The sequence below is a fragment of the Copidosoma floridanum genome, unplaced genomic scaffold (genome assembly GCF_036245765.1).
Source record: "Copidosoma floridanum isolate Cflo_tuat_1 unplaced genomic scaffold, Cflo_Japanese_pri ptg000014l, whole genome shotgun sequence".
Lineage (NCBI taxonomy): Eukaryota > Metazoa > Arthropoda > Insecta > Hymenoptera > Encyrtidae > Copidosoma > Copidosoma floridanum.
Genome location: NW_028321891.1, coordinates 2,231,398 through 2,246,401, shown reverse-complemented (window position 1 = coordinate 2,246,401; position 15,004 = coordinate 2,231,398). Strand labels below are relative to the sequence as shown.

The 15,004-nt window shown below is 33.1% G+C and overlaps 1 protein-coding gene and 1 long non-coding RNA gene across 2 annotated transcripts in view; one reads left to right on the top strand and one right to left on the bottom strand.

Moving 5' to 3' along the window:
• Positions 1–8,889, bottom strand: part of LOC106638234 (A-type potassium channel modulatory protein KCNIP1) — a 64,913-nt gene extending 56,024 nt beyond the window's left edge. Inside the window, exon 1 of the mRNA XM_023392783.2 lies at positions 8,704–8,889. The gene's annotated coding sequence lies outside the window, so the exon portion shown is untranslated. The remainder of the gene's footprint in view (positions 1–8,703) is intronic.
• On the top strand, positions 6,763–7,862 carry LOC106638236 (uncharacterized). The gene is made up of 2 exons (XR_016293040.1): positions 6,763–6,878; positions 7,153–7,862. It is a non-coding gene; the product is annotated as an uncharacterized LOC106638236 (long non-coding RNA).
• Positions 8,890–15,004: the final 6,115 nt, after the last annotated feature.

Below are 15,004 nucleotides of genomic sequence, written 5' to 3'. Positions count from 1 at the left end.
AATGGTTATTTTGTATTTTATTTGATAAAGTGTATTTAGAAGTGAGATTTTTGAAAGTCACCGCTAGGTCTAAGGTTGGTACCTCTACTTTCAACAGAGCGTATGATCAACTGTATAAGTGAACACTGGCCTAAGGCTCCTAAAACTGCTACAAATTGCAACAAAACTGGTTCAAATCAGCAAACAGTGATTACTTTAATCGAACATACGCTTTTTCAATCAAGTAGGGATACTAACCTTAGGCTTGGAAGAGACTTACGAAAATTTTATTTCTGAATACTCTTATAACGTTCAGCACCTCCACCATGCATATGTCCAAAGGCTCAACTGAAGTTTTTTTTTTTTTTTTTTTTTTTATGTCGTACTTGATCATATATTGAAAAAAATTTCTTAGTTTATCCCACAGATAAATTCGATGAAATATGTGTTTTCCTACCTCAAGAGTTTTTTTTTTTAATTAGGCGTTTACTGCACTCTCGGTAGGAAAAATAGCGTTCGCCACTGATACGTATCCGGCCAAAATGATTATAAAAATTCCTCAGGTGTTGCTTCGCAAGTGCCTGTTAGCCCAGTGATTGCCTTAGAGAAGGTGGGCACAGGTGAAAGAAATCTATTTTTTTATGGTAAAGAAAAATTTATTTAAAGTTGGTAAAATCGAATAATTAATCTCTTGAGTATTGACTCATGTGATATAAATTAGGATTAGTCACTAGACAGAACTTTAAATATATGTAAATTTTTGTGTTTAATATGTATTAAACATTCATGAATTTTTGAAAGCAGAGTTTGTTTTTCAGAAATAAAAGTAGTGTTGAAACAAGTGTAGAACTGTCATCGTAATTTTCTTGTAGCAAGTATATCTTTTATAAAATTTGATTTTTCGTACACATCTTTTTAAAAATAATTTTTCGGGAGTTCGCCGCATGCGCAGTGCGCAATCACCCTCTCTCCATAGAGCAGGCTGGAGCGGGAGAGCCCCCCTACCCAGACTTTTAACCTAAGCCCCGCCCACTTCTCACACCTTAGATATGACATCTTGTCTAATGTGAACATAATCGATGATAGCCGCAAGGACCAAGTCTTTTGCCCCAGCCAAACTTGCCAGCTTTCGAATCTCACTGATATTTTTTTTTTTTTTTTTTCCATCGGCACAATTTTTGTACGTTAGGTTTTTGTATTAAAAAAACATTTTTTTGGTTTGTTGTCTTTTGTACGCTTGGTACATGCGACGGGTCATCACTATGGACAATTTCAACAAAGCAAAATAATACATTTTTTTTATTTAAAAAATGATTGTAGTTTTTTTTTTTTTTTTTTTTTTTTTTTTTTTTTTTTTTTTTTAAATGTACGTTATACATAAAGTGTCATGACACGTTTATGTCATTATGTAAGCTCATGTATAACGTTTCAATACTAAGACATAATTTTTAAAAATACTATGTACAAGACAAGGTAAGTAAAATTATAAAACAAAACATTCGTCACTTATTAAGGAAATCAAAACATTAATATTTAGTGAGTTAAGCGTCGAGTAATGATAATTATAGTATTATTTAGTATTTAAAAATTACCAAACGACACGTCTTGATCATTGTTAATGTAATTCACTGTTACATTATTATGGTCGGTAAGCAACACTGTTTAATACATTAATCTGTCCCGAATTGCACGAACTTTTTTTTGATTGGTGTATCATTAATAACTTGCTTTACTACAAGTATTTATTCTTGGAAATACGTCTCGTCAAAAAATATGGATTGCCATAAAAGCTCATGCTGCAATTTCTCAATATTTTTCTATATGTACCCTAAAAACACTCGACAAAAAATAGTAAAAAAATTCATGCTGATTTCAGATAGTATAATTAATCAAATCTATAAATTTTTAGTTGTTATTAAATAAATAAACAACTTTTTTTTCGCTCAGAGTATGTTTATTACAGCACGCTCCCTCTGTAGTTTCTCCGGGCTTTTTTTAATTTCGAACGTGAATGTAAATAAATTACCGCGCGCGTAATGTGGCAACAGTAAATGTGCCGGTCTCAAGCCCGGAGAAACTACAGAGAGAGCGTGCTGTAATAAACATACTCTGAGCGAAAAAAAGTTGTTTATTTATTTAATAACAACTAAAAATTCATAGATTTTATTAATTATATTATCTGAAATCAGCATGAATTTTTTTACTATTTTTTATTGAGTGTTTTTAGGGTAACCCCTAGAAAAATATTGAGAAATTGCAGCATGAGCTTTTATGGCAATCCATATTTTTTGACGAGACGTATTTCCAAGAATAAATACTTGTAGCAAAGCAAGTTATTAATGATACACCAAACAAAAAAAAGTTCATGCAATTCGGGACAGATTAATGTATTAAACAGTATTGCCTACCGACCATAATAATGTAACAGTGAATTACATTAACAATGATCAAGACGTGTCGTTTGGTAATTTTTAAATACTAAATAATACTTTAATTATCATTACTCGACGCTTAACTCACTAAATATTAATGTTTTGATTTCCTTAATAAGTGACGAATATTTTGTTTTATAATTTTACTTACCTTGTCTTGTACATAGTATTTTTTAAAATTATGTCTTAGTATCGAAACGTTGTACATGAGCTTACATAATTACATAAACGTGTCATGACACTTTATGTATAACGTACATTAAAAAAAAAAAAAAAAAAAAAAAAACTACAATCATTTTTTTAATAAAAAAAAAGTATTATTTTGCTTTGTTGAAATTGTCCATAGTGATGACCCGTCGCATGTACCAAGCGTACAAAAGACAACAAACCAAAATAATGTTTTTTTAATACAAAAACCTAACGTATAAAAATTGTGCAGATGGAAAAAAAAAAAAAAAATTATCAGTGAGATTCAAAAGCTGGCAAGTTTGGCTGGGGCAAAAGACTTGGTCCGCGCGGCTATTATCGATAGTAAATTTTTGTTGGACAAGATGTCGTATCTAAGTTGTGAGAAGTGGGCGGGGCTTAGGTTAAAGGTCTGGGTAGGGGGGCTCTCCCGCTCCAGCCTGCTGTATGGAGAGAGGGTGATTACGCACTGCGCATGTGGCGAACTCCCGAAAATCTGGCTCGTACACGATAATGTAGTACTTATAGTTACTAAAACCATCTACTTAGGTAGTAAATTATGTTTGTCAATCAATTACTAATTCAAAACTTAACTAAAATGCAATTTAATAATGTAAATTTTCTAGCGTTCTGTTAGAAATGTTTAAGATTAAAATTAGAAGACTAATAATTAATTATTTTGTTTACATAAAATATTTTAAAATTTACTTTAATTAAATATATCATAATCATACGCATGAGCACAAATATCAGGCGTATTGATTGTATGAGTATGTATATATATCAAAGACTTGTTATCTTTATCTTCGCATCGATTATACTCCAGTGCTCAATGCTCAATACGCGTCCAATATCATGATGCTTACTTTGTTGTGAACTGTACTCGTAAAAGGTGTAGTATTCGATAGGTTTTTTAATATAAATTTACTTTAAAAATGCATATAGTAAGTTTGTCATTAAGTTTGTGAAAAAATCACAAAAAGTTTAAAAGAAAATAATCGTTTTTCAGATCAGGAATTACATCTTAGTTTAAAGTTAAATTACAATCTGCGTATACAGTAATTAAATATAATATTATTATTTAAAATTCAAGAAAAAAATAAAACCAATGTAAGTTTTTTGTGTAAATTTTTAAAATTTATCATTGTGAACTTATTTTATGAAATTATATTATAAATTTTCAGAATGTGCTGGAAGACAATATTGATGATATTTTTCATAGTTTTTTCAGTGACTACTACAACACTTGCAGATACTGTTTTGAAAAATCCTCAGATAGAATCACTAAAAAAAGGCAAGTTGTAAGAAAATTAGTCTTGGATTTTAATTGAATAAGCAGCAGGTTAATACCTATTTACGAAAAATTTTTTATTAATTAAATAGATGAAATCAAATTAGAGAAAGATAATGTTAGTAGTGAACATCAAGAGAGTACCCCAGTCAATACAGGTGAAAAAAATCCATCAGAAACTGATTCATCGAGCACATTAGCTACAGAACTACCAACGACTCAATCCTTATCTTCAACTATAGGATCATCGGAATCTTCTACAACCACTACAAGTACAACACTTATACAATCAAGCACAATAACAACAGCTACTGGGAAACCAACCCCTGTAACGGCATCAATGTCCATATGGGTGATACTTTTAATAGTAGTAATGTCAGTTGCTGCAGGATATTTCATTTTCATTTTAATCAAACGATTTATCGAATTAAAAAATTCAGGAATTGGCTTCAGAAATTTTAGATAGTAAACTTATCAAGAAATTAAAATATGCTAAGTAATAAACGTGTAAATTTTTTATAAAAATTTAAAATTTTTCTACAATATGCACTGTAAATTACAACAAATACTACAAATAAATAAAGGATTCTAAATTTCTTATTAAATGATTTCACTTAACTGACATTTTACAAATGAATAAAAAACATGAAATAACTAAACCAAGAATACATGTTATTAAGACAAGCAAGTAATGTAGTTCTCTTCAAATGAGTAATAATATCAAGCAAAGATATGTAACTGCTATCACTGCTATGAATCTGAAATAAATACCGATGTTATCAGATTTCTCGCAAATGCGTCTTAAATATCTTGGTTTTTGTGTGGTTAAGTATCGTTTTTAATTCTTATTTATTATTAAAAAATAGTAACGCTTTTAAAATTTGTTTTAAGATTTCAGTTGCGTAGCTTAATTATTATAAATCAAACAGTCTTATGAAAATTTAGGCATTCATTAATTTATGCGTAGAAATACTCGTTTATGTTCTCATTTTCATTAGACTATTTTTTTCGTACTTCATAGTTACTGACAATAATTAATTATATTCTCGATGTTTCTACTTTTAACAACTTAAAATCATAAGTCTATTGCTTCAAAATAAATTATCTCTTTAAAGTGATTTATTAACACCTAAATAATTATGTTGGTGTTGCAAAAATATTCTTACAATTATTTCAAGAAATTGTGTTTGAATGATCACTTTTTTTCAAATGTATTTATTTCTTCTTGCTTTCATTAATATATTTGTAATTATTTACACAATTTTTACTCTTATCCTATCATAAAAGGAGTATTATAACAAAGTCCCTTACTTGAATAGTAACTGTTTTTTAAGCTAATCATTTAAAGTTTATAGATATGTATCATGCAAAATATCATCCGTAGAATTATTGTACTAATAATTTTCTTTATGTTTATAAGTCTGAAATATTAAGGTTTTGCCATCGTACATTCAAGGATTAAGAGCGAAGAGGGGTCTCTATGTTTTAAAGTATCTAGAATAAAAGTAAATTATATATTTAACCAAAAACATTTTGTTTCCATGTAGTTATTTTCTAAATTACAGAGTGGACGAGAAACGACACACCAAAATATAGAATACTCTGTACTAACTATGACGAGGGATATAATAAGTACCTTAAGTCAATATCGAGTTCTATTAAAATATCTTAAAAACTAAGTAGTATGTTAACAAAAATACAAAATTGTGCAAGAAATAACGATAAATATAATCAATTATTTTCCAAATAAACTGGATAGGAACGACGGCAATACTGCTGTGGAATATTCTGTTTTACCGCGGTTGACAACAACGGATCAGATGTCTATTAAATCATGCTAGATAAAAACTTAATGTTTAATTGTGAATACAAGAAAAAAAACAAATTTTAGAAAATAAAATTTACAATTGCATATGGAATATCCTTTAACTTAAAATCAAATTACTAGTTATTATTATTACATGTATTAGATTTTTTACCCTCATTTTCGATCTTTAGATTGAAATATCTGAAGATCCAGAGAACAAAGCATTAAATACTGTTTAATTCTTATGAGGCTCTTATTATTAGACGTATTAGGATTAAAAGTTTTATAGCTCTTGTCTGGAATCACCCACAAAATCCATGATTAATAAATTGCTTAGTTCTGAGTGAACTAACCAATTTGTCAAATAATTTTTTAACTTTGTATCAAGATTGTTTTAAAACAATTTCATCGAATTTATATTTTCCATGATGGTGGAACAACTTCAAGAAAACGTCCAGAGTTTAGTCAACAGCCAATGGGATGAGCTTACGTTTACCAATTAAATATAAGTTGCCACCCGAGATGCTTAATACTTAGTCAGAATTTTTGTATTCGAAATTGTTTATTATTTAAAAAAAATTTCTTTTACTTTATCATGGGAATAGCTTTATTAGTCATGATTATCTTGGGTGGGGTCCGAAATATCGACAGTGCACCTCATTTTTGTAGTAAAACTATAAATGTTTTGTCGAAAGCGACAGCTCAGTGCAACGACTGTTCATTATTTCGACAGCTAATCGTAGAGCAGCATAAATGGAAAGTCAAAGTGAACTACCTCGTGATTAGTTGTCGAAATATTGAACAATCGTTGCACTGAGCTGTCGCTGTCATCGAAATAAACGTCGCTGGGATAAACATATATGGTTTTACAACAAAATTGAAGTGGGCTGTCTTTATTTCGGACCCCCCTTCCCAAGATATTCAGTTAAATTTTCCAAATTTCAAAACATGTGCTGACGTATATTATCTAAACCTTTGCGCATGCCCAAGAATATCATAGAGACAGAATATTTTAATGTTTAAATTAAAAAGCTATTAGCTTAATCTCTGCATAGCACACACTTAGACGGTTAACTAACTTCATCGTGCTCAGTTTTTGTTTCTTCTGCATTCATTGTAGTTCAAGAATTCACTTGCTCCTTTAAAATAAGTTATTTAAACAAGTTTTAAAATACTTCATTAAGTGAGTGTACTAAAGTTTCAAATATTTGTCTGATTGAATGTGTTTTTACTAAAAAACATTATTTGCTTCGTGCCATTTTTACACTTAGTACATAAAGTATATTTTGTGCATTACTAAAATTGCATAGACTTACATTTTGAGTTTTATGCTAACAGTATTATTGTAATACAAAATTAATCTTATAATTAGGATTAAAGAAAAATAAATTCATGCGAGTGTGTGGTATCATTTAAATTTAATATCCGTATAACTATTAAATTATCATATTTTTTAGAATGTGTTGGAGAAAACAGTTGGTATTATTTGTAATACTTTCGTCGTTGACAATAAACTATGGTGAAGAAACTACATCAGAATCGACAGTGACGTCAACAACAGTTGATTCGAATAGCACAAATGTTTTAAACGGAACCAGCTTAATTGACCCATCGCTGTTGGAACCACCAAGAACGCCTGTATGGGTTATCGTTATTATTGTTATTATGGCGATCGTTTCGATATACCTCATTTTTTTAATAGTAAAAGAAATCTTCGAGCTAAAAAAATCAGGATTTTCATTTAGAAACCTGTTCAGAAATTAAATTTGTAATAAGTCAAAATATCAATCAGTTTTTTTAATAAATTGTATACAGTCTAAATGATGTTTCTTCAGACCTTAATTTCAAATCTAGCTCCTTAATAATGCAATTGTTGATTTTATGACGAAAAAGACGGTTTTTTACACTTAACACGTAGCAGGTTCATTAGTTTTGTAATCTTAAAACGTACTTACCAACAGAAACGACACACGCCTATCAATGAATCTCCAACAAACACAAGTGTTATCGTGTCACACGTGCGCTTACGTTAGTTTCAAGAATATTCCGTCATTTGTGATAACAAGTATCATTGATTATAACTGTACAAAATAACACATAGACTTGTATTGTTAAGGTTTGGCTGTATTACAAAGATACAAATAAAATATGCTAATTAAAAATTGATAAAAAAAATTTTGTGTGTAAATTATTTTGCCTTCAATTATTTTTCATAAAAAGCTATATTAATTTTTATACTTATCATTGTTAGTTAAATTAAAAAATCTACGTTTCTTAGTTCTAAGTGAATTATGATTGTTTTCGAATAGTCTCATCGACGCTATTAGATACTAATAGACACTAATCAATACCTTTCATAACTTTTCATCAAACGTTTTAAAAATAATCATACTATTAGTATCATTATTGTATCATCATTGGTACAAAGAAAATTTTTTTTATCAAACGATCAAAATTTACTTGGTTAATTATTCGCGGGCCGTAAGTTGTATCGAAAAATATTATTTTGCCTACCTCGAGTTAAAATAATACATTTACCCTCTGTACGAGAGTAAGAGTGTTGTATTTTAAGTTAAGGTACAAGCCAAAAGATATCAAATGCACTACGAACAGACGAACGGATGCTCAGACCACATGTTTGCCATCAACTTCATTTCAAGTGATCATATTCATACGATGCGTGACATTATATATTTTAGCTGCACACTGTACTATTTACAGCCAATTAATTTTTAAAGTTTCATCCATGCGTTATTCTATGGATTGCGGCTTATGAATAGCTTATAGCAACAGTAATTCACAAAGTCCAAAAGCACGATAAAGTCGTAGTACAGCTGTAGCCCAGCGTTTCTACTAACGACCCATGCGAGTCACTGGTTAATGATAAAGCACTGATAATAAAATCAGCTTGATAGATAAAGCATTTAAAGTTTCCTGGTCACACGATAAAAATCAGAAAGTTGCGATTGAGGTGAAGTGAAATGCTTGATTTTCATATACTTGCATACCGAAAAATAATAATCTCTTCTCTTTTTCCTCGTACTGTTTTGTCTACACATGATAAATCATATTGATTTTAACAACCCGAACACTCAGCCTACACTTAATTGTCTCACTTTTGCACTGTTTAATCGAAAATACACGTAAAGTCAAGGGAATAGTTACTTATATATTGTTTTCAAAATAAAAAGACCGCGCTCGGTGCACCGTGCGTTTTTGCAACTGCGTTTTTGCTCGTCTTTGCGAGGCGTCCGAATGTGGGTCGTAACTCCGTTTTTGGCCAGGCGCCAAGTACATCTTTGGCCGTGGATTTTTTATTCGACTATAATACGTCGTTGAAGCGAACTCGTTCATTTTCTCTCCCTTGACGCGAACCGAAGAAACTTCATCTCCTCAATGCTCTCCAATAACGCATCCATGTGCCACTATGGTACTTTCTTTATCATACTATGTCTGAGACGCGTGACTTTTTTCATGTGCCCTATGCAATTAAAATGTTAATTGAACAGACGTACATGTATATACTAACAAAAAAGTAGGTCAAAGGACATCAAAATAAGTCTCTCAAAAATAGGAAAAAAAAATCAAGTTTGCAAAGCGTGACTGGTTTATCTCGATGCTTTAACGTGCTTTATGCTCATTCTGGTATTATGTATACACTGCAAGCTCGCCTCTCTTGTTCGCTCCGTCACGTCGACAAATATATTATACAGATACATACGCCCTAGAGACTTGTCTTTTCGTTCGCATATTACCTTCTGAGTGAAGTCTTTGTAGTTCCACGTCGTTTCACACGAGCATTGCTAAGCAGGTACACCAAGCTATTGTTGCTACAGAAAGTTTTGAGAAATGCAACGAGGTATTATACACTATAGGCGGAAACCACGAGGTGGTGAATGGTACAAAAAATGATACTCGAGCGTACTGATTGTTTGGGCATTTTGAGAAATTCTTGAATTTTTTATTTTTAAATTACGAAGGCTTATAGAGTATAAAAGCATCTTGCAACAAGTACGAAATAATTGGCTGCTCTTGAGGAAGAAACGACAAACATCTACGAGCCATTCATGTCTGATGAAGCCCTGAAGAGGCCAAAGAATTTCTGTCTTAGACAATGACAATGAATATAAGCTCACGTGCGCGTTTGTTGCCAGCTTGAGCCGGTATTAAAGCTGGCTACATCAAATCGCGAGAAGAGGCTGCCAAGAGAGTCTTAAAGCGCTTTAAGGAGCCGTCGAGCTTAAGTAAAATTATAAAAGTAAAATTTTGTGAGAAATAATTATAGAATGTATTTAACTTGTTACATTTATAATTTTGCAGTTGTGCCATTATATTTTTAGTATTAAACCCTTGATAATCTAAAGTTACAACGGATTTAGTTCTAACTTCAAGGTAAAGAACTATTCGCTAACTCTTCGTAAACAGATATGTCTTAATTTTGGGCAGTATTTTATGGCTTCGTTTTGTCCCATTATTATTTACATAGTTTACAGCAGTGCAATTCTTGGGGTAGATTTAACAGATAATGCATTAAAAATGACTCCATAAAGAGAAGTATTACAGTACTATATAATTCATAAAGAGAGGTATAACTGTATGATATCCCAATAAAAGAGATTAAAACCATCTATACTTTCGCCAAGCACGAAAAGCCGTGAGGTTTTTATATTTCTTTAAAAAAAGGAGCAAATCCTGATTGATGAATTTAAGCTTGCCTCAAACGATTATCGTATCAGGAAATCTTTTGCTTTTTGAAGCTCCTCCTTGATTTTCTACGCGATTTAACGTAAAACCGTCTCGGCTCTTCTTTGGCGAACACGTGCATTTGAAAAACGTTCGGCAAGTTCTAGCGGCTCTTGGCAAGGTTCCGTACTTTCTTTTACAAATGAATCCAAGTATAGACTGGTTTTTATACTCCCGTTGTACGGAAGGCAAAGATAATTCGTCCCACTCGAATCATATACCTCTACTACTGAACGAACTAGAGCTTGGAAGACTCGATTGATGATTCGATTTTTTGAACCCAATGGGTTTTCGATTTCTTATCGACAAGACGCCAAGCGTGAAAAAAGATACAAGGCTTTCTTTACTAACGCCTCAAGTGTGTTGTTTAAAAATTTCCATAGGATTGTTTTATCATCTTCTTTACCACTTTTTAATTTTAATAACACTCTCGTGTAATCATAAACATTTTTAAATCGATATAAATAAAACCTTCAGTGTGCATAACTTAAGTACACTTTCTGATATTTATTAACCATCCGTACATTCATTGTGTACCCAAAGATCCGTCTTTATAAACACGACATTTATTGAGTGTAACAAATAACTAGGAACAGTAAAAAAGCTTTTATATTCATTTCCACTTTATTCACCCTACACAGTTGTACTGAATGATGACTACATAATATGTATGTTCAACGAAAGTAGTGAACAGGTTTTTGGTGGCTCTAAAAAAAAAATATATATATGTTTGTTTGACATCTGAAGTTGTGTGTTCGGCAAGTAACTTTTGAAACGAAGAATGATTCTAAGAAAATAACATTCTTTGAACCGAAAGTACAAGTAACAATCTCTGTTACCACACCCGAGAATCAAATTGATCGAGAGGTTGCAAGGAAACAGTTTGAATTTCGGTTAACCGAGTTATTCACTCAGAAGTTGTCGGAACCTCCCAAAGTGAGAAACTTTCGCGAAATAGTCAGGGGAGCAAACAAATTTCCAGGATCCGTTTGAAGCAATCATTTATATATGAAACCTTTGACTTCTGCGGGTATGGAAAGTGCACATCATAACAACCCAAAACGCCGAGAAACTTTAACCACGCGGAATTCGTTTGAAACAAGATGCACCGGGCGTGGGGTGTTGAATTGAATGAAACTCGGCCGTTTGCAATCGCCACACCGTATATACCACCCGAGCTATCTCCGCGGCCATATCGAGAGCAAAGCCTTATAGCGCGGGATAAAGCGAGAATGTGCGGACTTGAGCGCGAAAGACGGAAACGGCCTTCTTATCCGGTAAATCCTCGGCAGTTTCAGCAAAGTTGCGCTTAAAACCTTTCCCCCTGAGCCACGATCATTTTTCTACACCTCCAGCGTTTATTCGTCTAATGAGAGTTCCTTTTTCTTACGTATGTGTGTGTTGGAGATTGAATTAGGGCTCGGAGGTGGATAAGAAGGATAAGTGTCTTGATAATACATCGGAAAAGGTGTCGTCGAGGACAAAAGGAGTTTTGGCGGATAACAATGACTAATGAGGTGTGAGTGGCCCCATTTTGATACGGCGATTTCTAAAACAATATCTATGCTTGGAGAAATACATCAAATATAATTTTATTCCGGGACAATGTCAGTGTACACGCAAATGCAGATAAAAACGTGGTGGAAAGAAACTTTTTTGTTGAAAGGAAGAGACGTGTTACACACAATGGCTTTGCCAACTTGGGTGTAGCCGTGACGCACCGTGTATCGCTTTCCAATATTTTCCAGCCACTCGTGTGTTTTCTAGCTCGTGTTCAATCGAGGGAAATCTCGAGTTAATATTCGGCGGTCGCATTCGATACTCTCCCGCGTATACTATAACGCCGCGAATCGAAAGAAAACTGAGCGACAGAACACGTGAAACTGTTTTCATCGCTTCATAACTTTCTTCCTCCCGAGTTCACATTATTCCGCTGTATTTTCACCTGCACTTATTTTTCAATGTCTTTAGATATAATATACGTGCGACTCGGAGGATCGAAGCGTTTTAATATTTCACATAATATCTTCTTTTGGCCGATATTATATTCCTCGTCAGTATCGTATTATACGACAAAACATTTTCCGTTTTATCTCGATCGTTCGTTCTCTTCGTAGGAAATATATTTCAACGAAACATCCCGTATACACGTACGTAAAAAACTGAGTTATGCTCAATGTTACGCTTCCGTTTCGGAGAAAGAGACCTGTGGAAAAATCCTACAAGTTGTTTTACCTTTTAAGATGGATATTGGTGAGAAAATCGTGTGTTTATGCAAAAATAAACTCTGTATTTTTTGAATTTAATTTTGCAAAATCACCTCTCCCTCTATTATTTTTGCATTGAAACGGGAAAAGCGTTAACTTCGAAGATACAATTTTTTTGGTATTCCACTGAAAAGAAAGAGGTTTTCACTGCTTGCGATTGATTCGCGCGTTAGATGAATCGAATAATACGCAAGCAAAATAATTCAAAAGATTGATAGCGGCTCTCCGGATTTCCCCAAAGGCTTTCGAGACCTCCGAGGAAGTTTGGCGCGAGCGCGAGTAGACAATTTAAGTTTCACGGACAACTTCGATTGGAACTTCTTTGCAAACATCAAGTTTCGAAAGAAAATATAGAACCAGTGCTAATAGCGGCAAAAAGACAGAAGAATATCCGAAAACACGGATTTCTCCGAAGAAAACAAATCTTCCAAAAATAAACTCGTACGAACTTTATTCGGGGGAAGCTCCGGGCTGTGTTTTCTCGATTATCGCGCAACAGTTAGCGTATGTTCATTTGTGTAAAAGCATCAAAAGAAAAGTAACAAAACGGTGATGACGCAGACAAAAGGGAAAAAGGGAACGGGTGAATTTTGCACAGCTGCAACATTAGCGCACGACCCAGCCGAAGATTGGCTCGCACACTAGTTCGATTAACCACTGCGCTAAAGTGTAAATTGTGTCTTCCTTTCACGGAAAAGTTTGGAAAATTTACAGCTAGTCTCGCAACTGCGTCACTGCGGATGTCCGAAATCTAATTTGCTTCTTTGTCCAACCAAGAAGACGCGGATGCTTACGTTCGTATGAATACGAGTAATTTGATTTCGTGACGTTTTTTTTGGAGCTGTGACGTTGAACTTCCATACAAATATAATTTGAAGCCAAAAATATGGGAGTGGAAGAAACTACGTACGCGCGATCTTCATGTTCTGGAATACATGATATAGCTCCTATATCGCGTATCTACCTCTCATCTCTTCGTAGAGTGGTTCGAAAGATACATCCTCACACGCGTATGTAAACACACCCTCGCCCCGATAGATACGTATGCAGTTATGTTTACTCGCGTTTTGCGGTTTCGTTCGTCTACATCGTGCAGTTGAAGGGAAAAGAGAGAAGTGCACGAAGAGTAAATACTCGGGAAAAGAGTATGGCATATGATGCGCTCGCCTCCGATAGGTTTGTTTGCCTTCGTCCCTGTCGGCGCGGAAATGAATATTTTTCCAGGACTGCAGTGGCGCGAAAACCCACTTTGTACGCTACGTTACGCTCGCGAGTAAAGGTATATGTGCCGTGTATTACTAACGATTCGATAAAGGGATTCGGAGTTTACCTAGTTTTTCATCGTGACATTTCGTTCAGACGCTCGCTTTTATGCTTTTTTGCACGCTCATTGTCAATTACGAGGATGTTTCGTGCGCTCCACTTGTGCAACTGAAGAAATAGATTACTTGACTGTACAAAAAAATCGCTTGAAATAGCTCGGTACTTCAAATTATGGTTAGAAAAAGGCTGCAATGAGGTATACAATTTCTTATTGGATAATTATTATTTTTTGTTGGTCAAAAGTTGTTAAAAATTGCTCTTTTCGAAATTGATAATTTACTCATCTGGAACTGTAAGGTTTAACTTCTTGTTGTAACGAAAAAAAGATTACTTTTCTTTTTTAAAATATTTTTTGCCATTTCGACCTTTAGTTTCGCATTCAAGATAAAAGTTTTTTTTTTTTTTTACCATTTTTCTATTTTTACGTTATGAAGGTACTTTTATTGTATTCATAACTATACTGAATAATATCAATTCGTTAATATATGATTGACCAAAAAAAATCATTTTTTTGCGATAAAGACTATCAGGGTTGTACCCTGGACAAAATTGCGCAATACAAAACTTTTCTCAGTTGTGAAACTACAACATATTATGAGATTACAAATTTGTTTGCTTTAAAGATTAACAAATAATAGGTGGTCACACCTTTTGCTGCAGCGAAAACCTATAAGACTTCTGTAAATATGTTGTTATGGTTAACAAAAAACGAGTAAGAGCAACAAAGTTTTCCACTTTCATCAAAATTATTAAAATGTATTGCGTCAACTACAATTTTTTTGTTATGTACGCTTTTTTGAAGAGAAATAAGTTTTAAATTCATGAATGAATAAACAAATATCATAGAGCTTCGAAAAATTCTTATTTTAATCTTTCTTCATGATAGTTGTGCGATACACGACTCATTAGCGAGGTCTCAGAAGCATAAGGCTATATCTAATCAGAAAGTTTCAACTACTTTCTGTGAACTAACTTG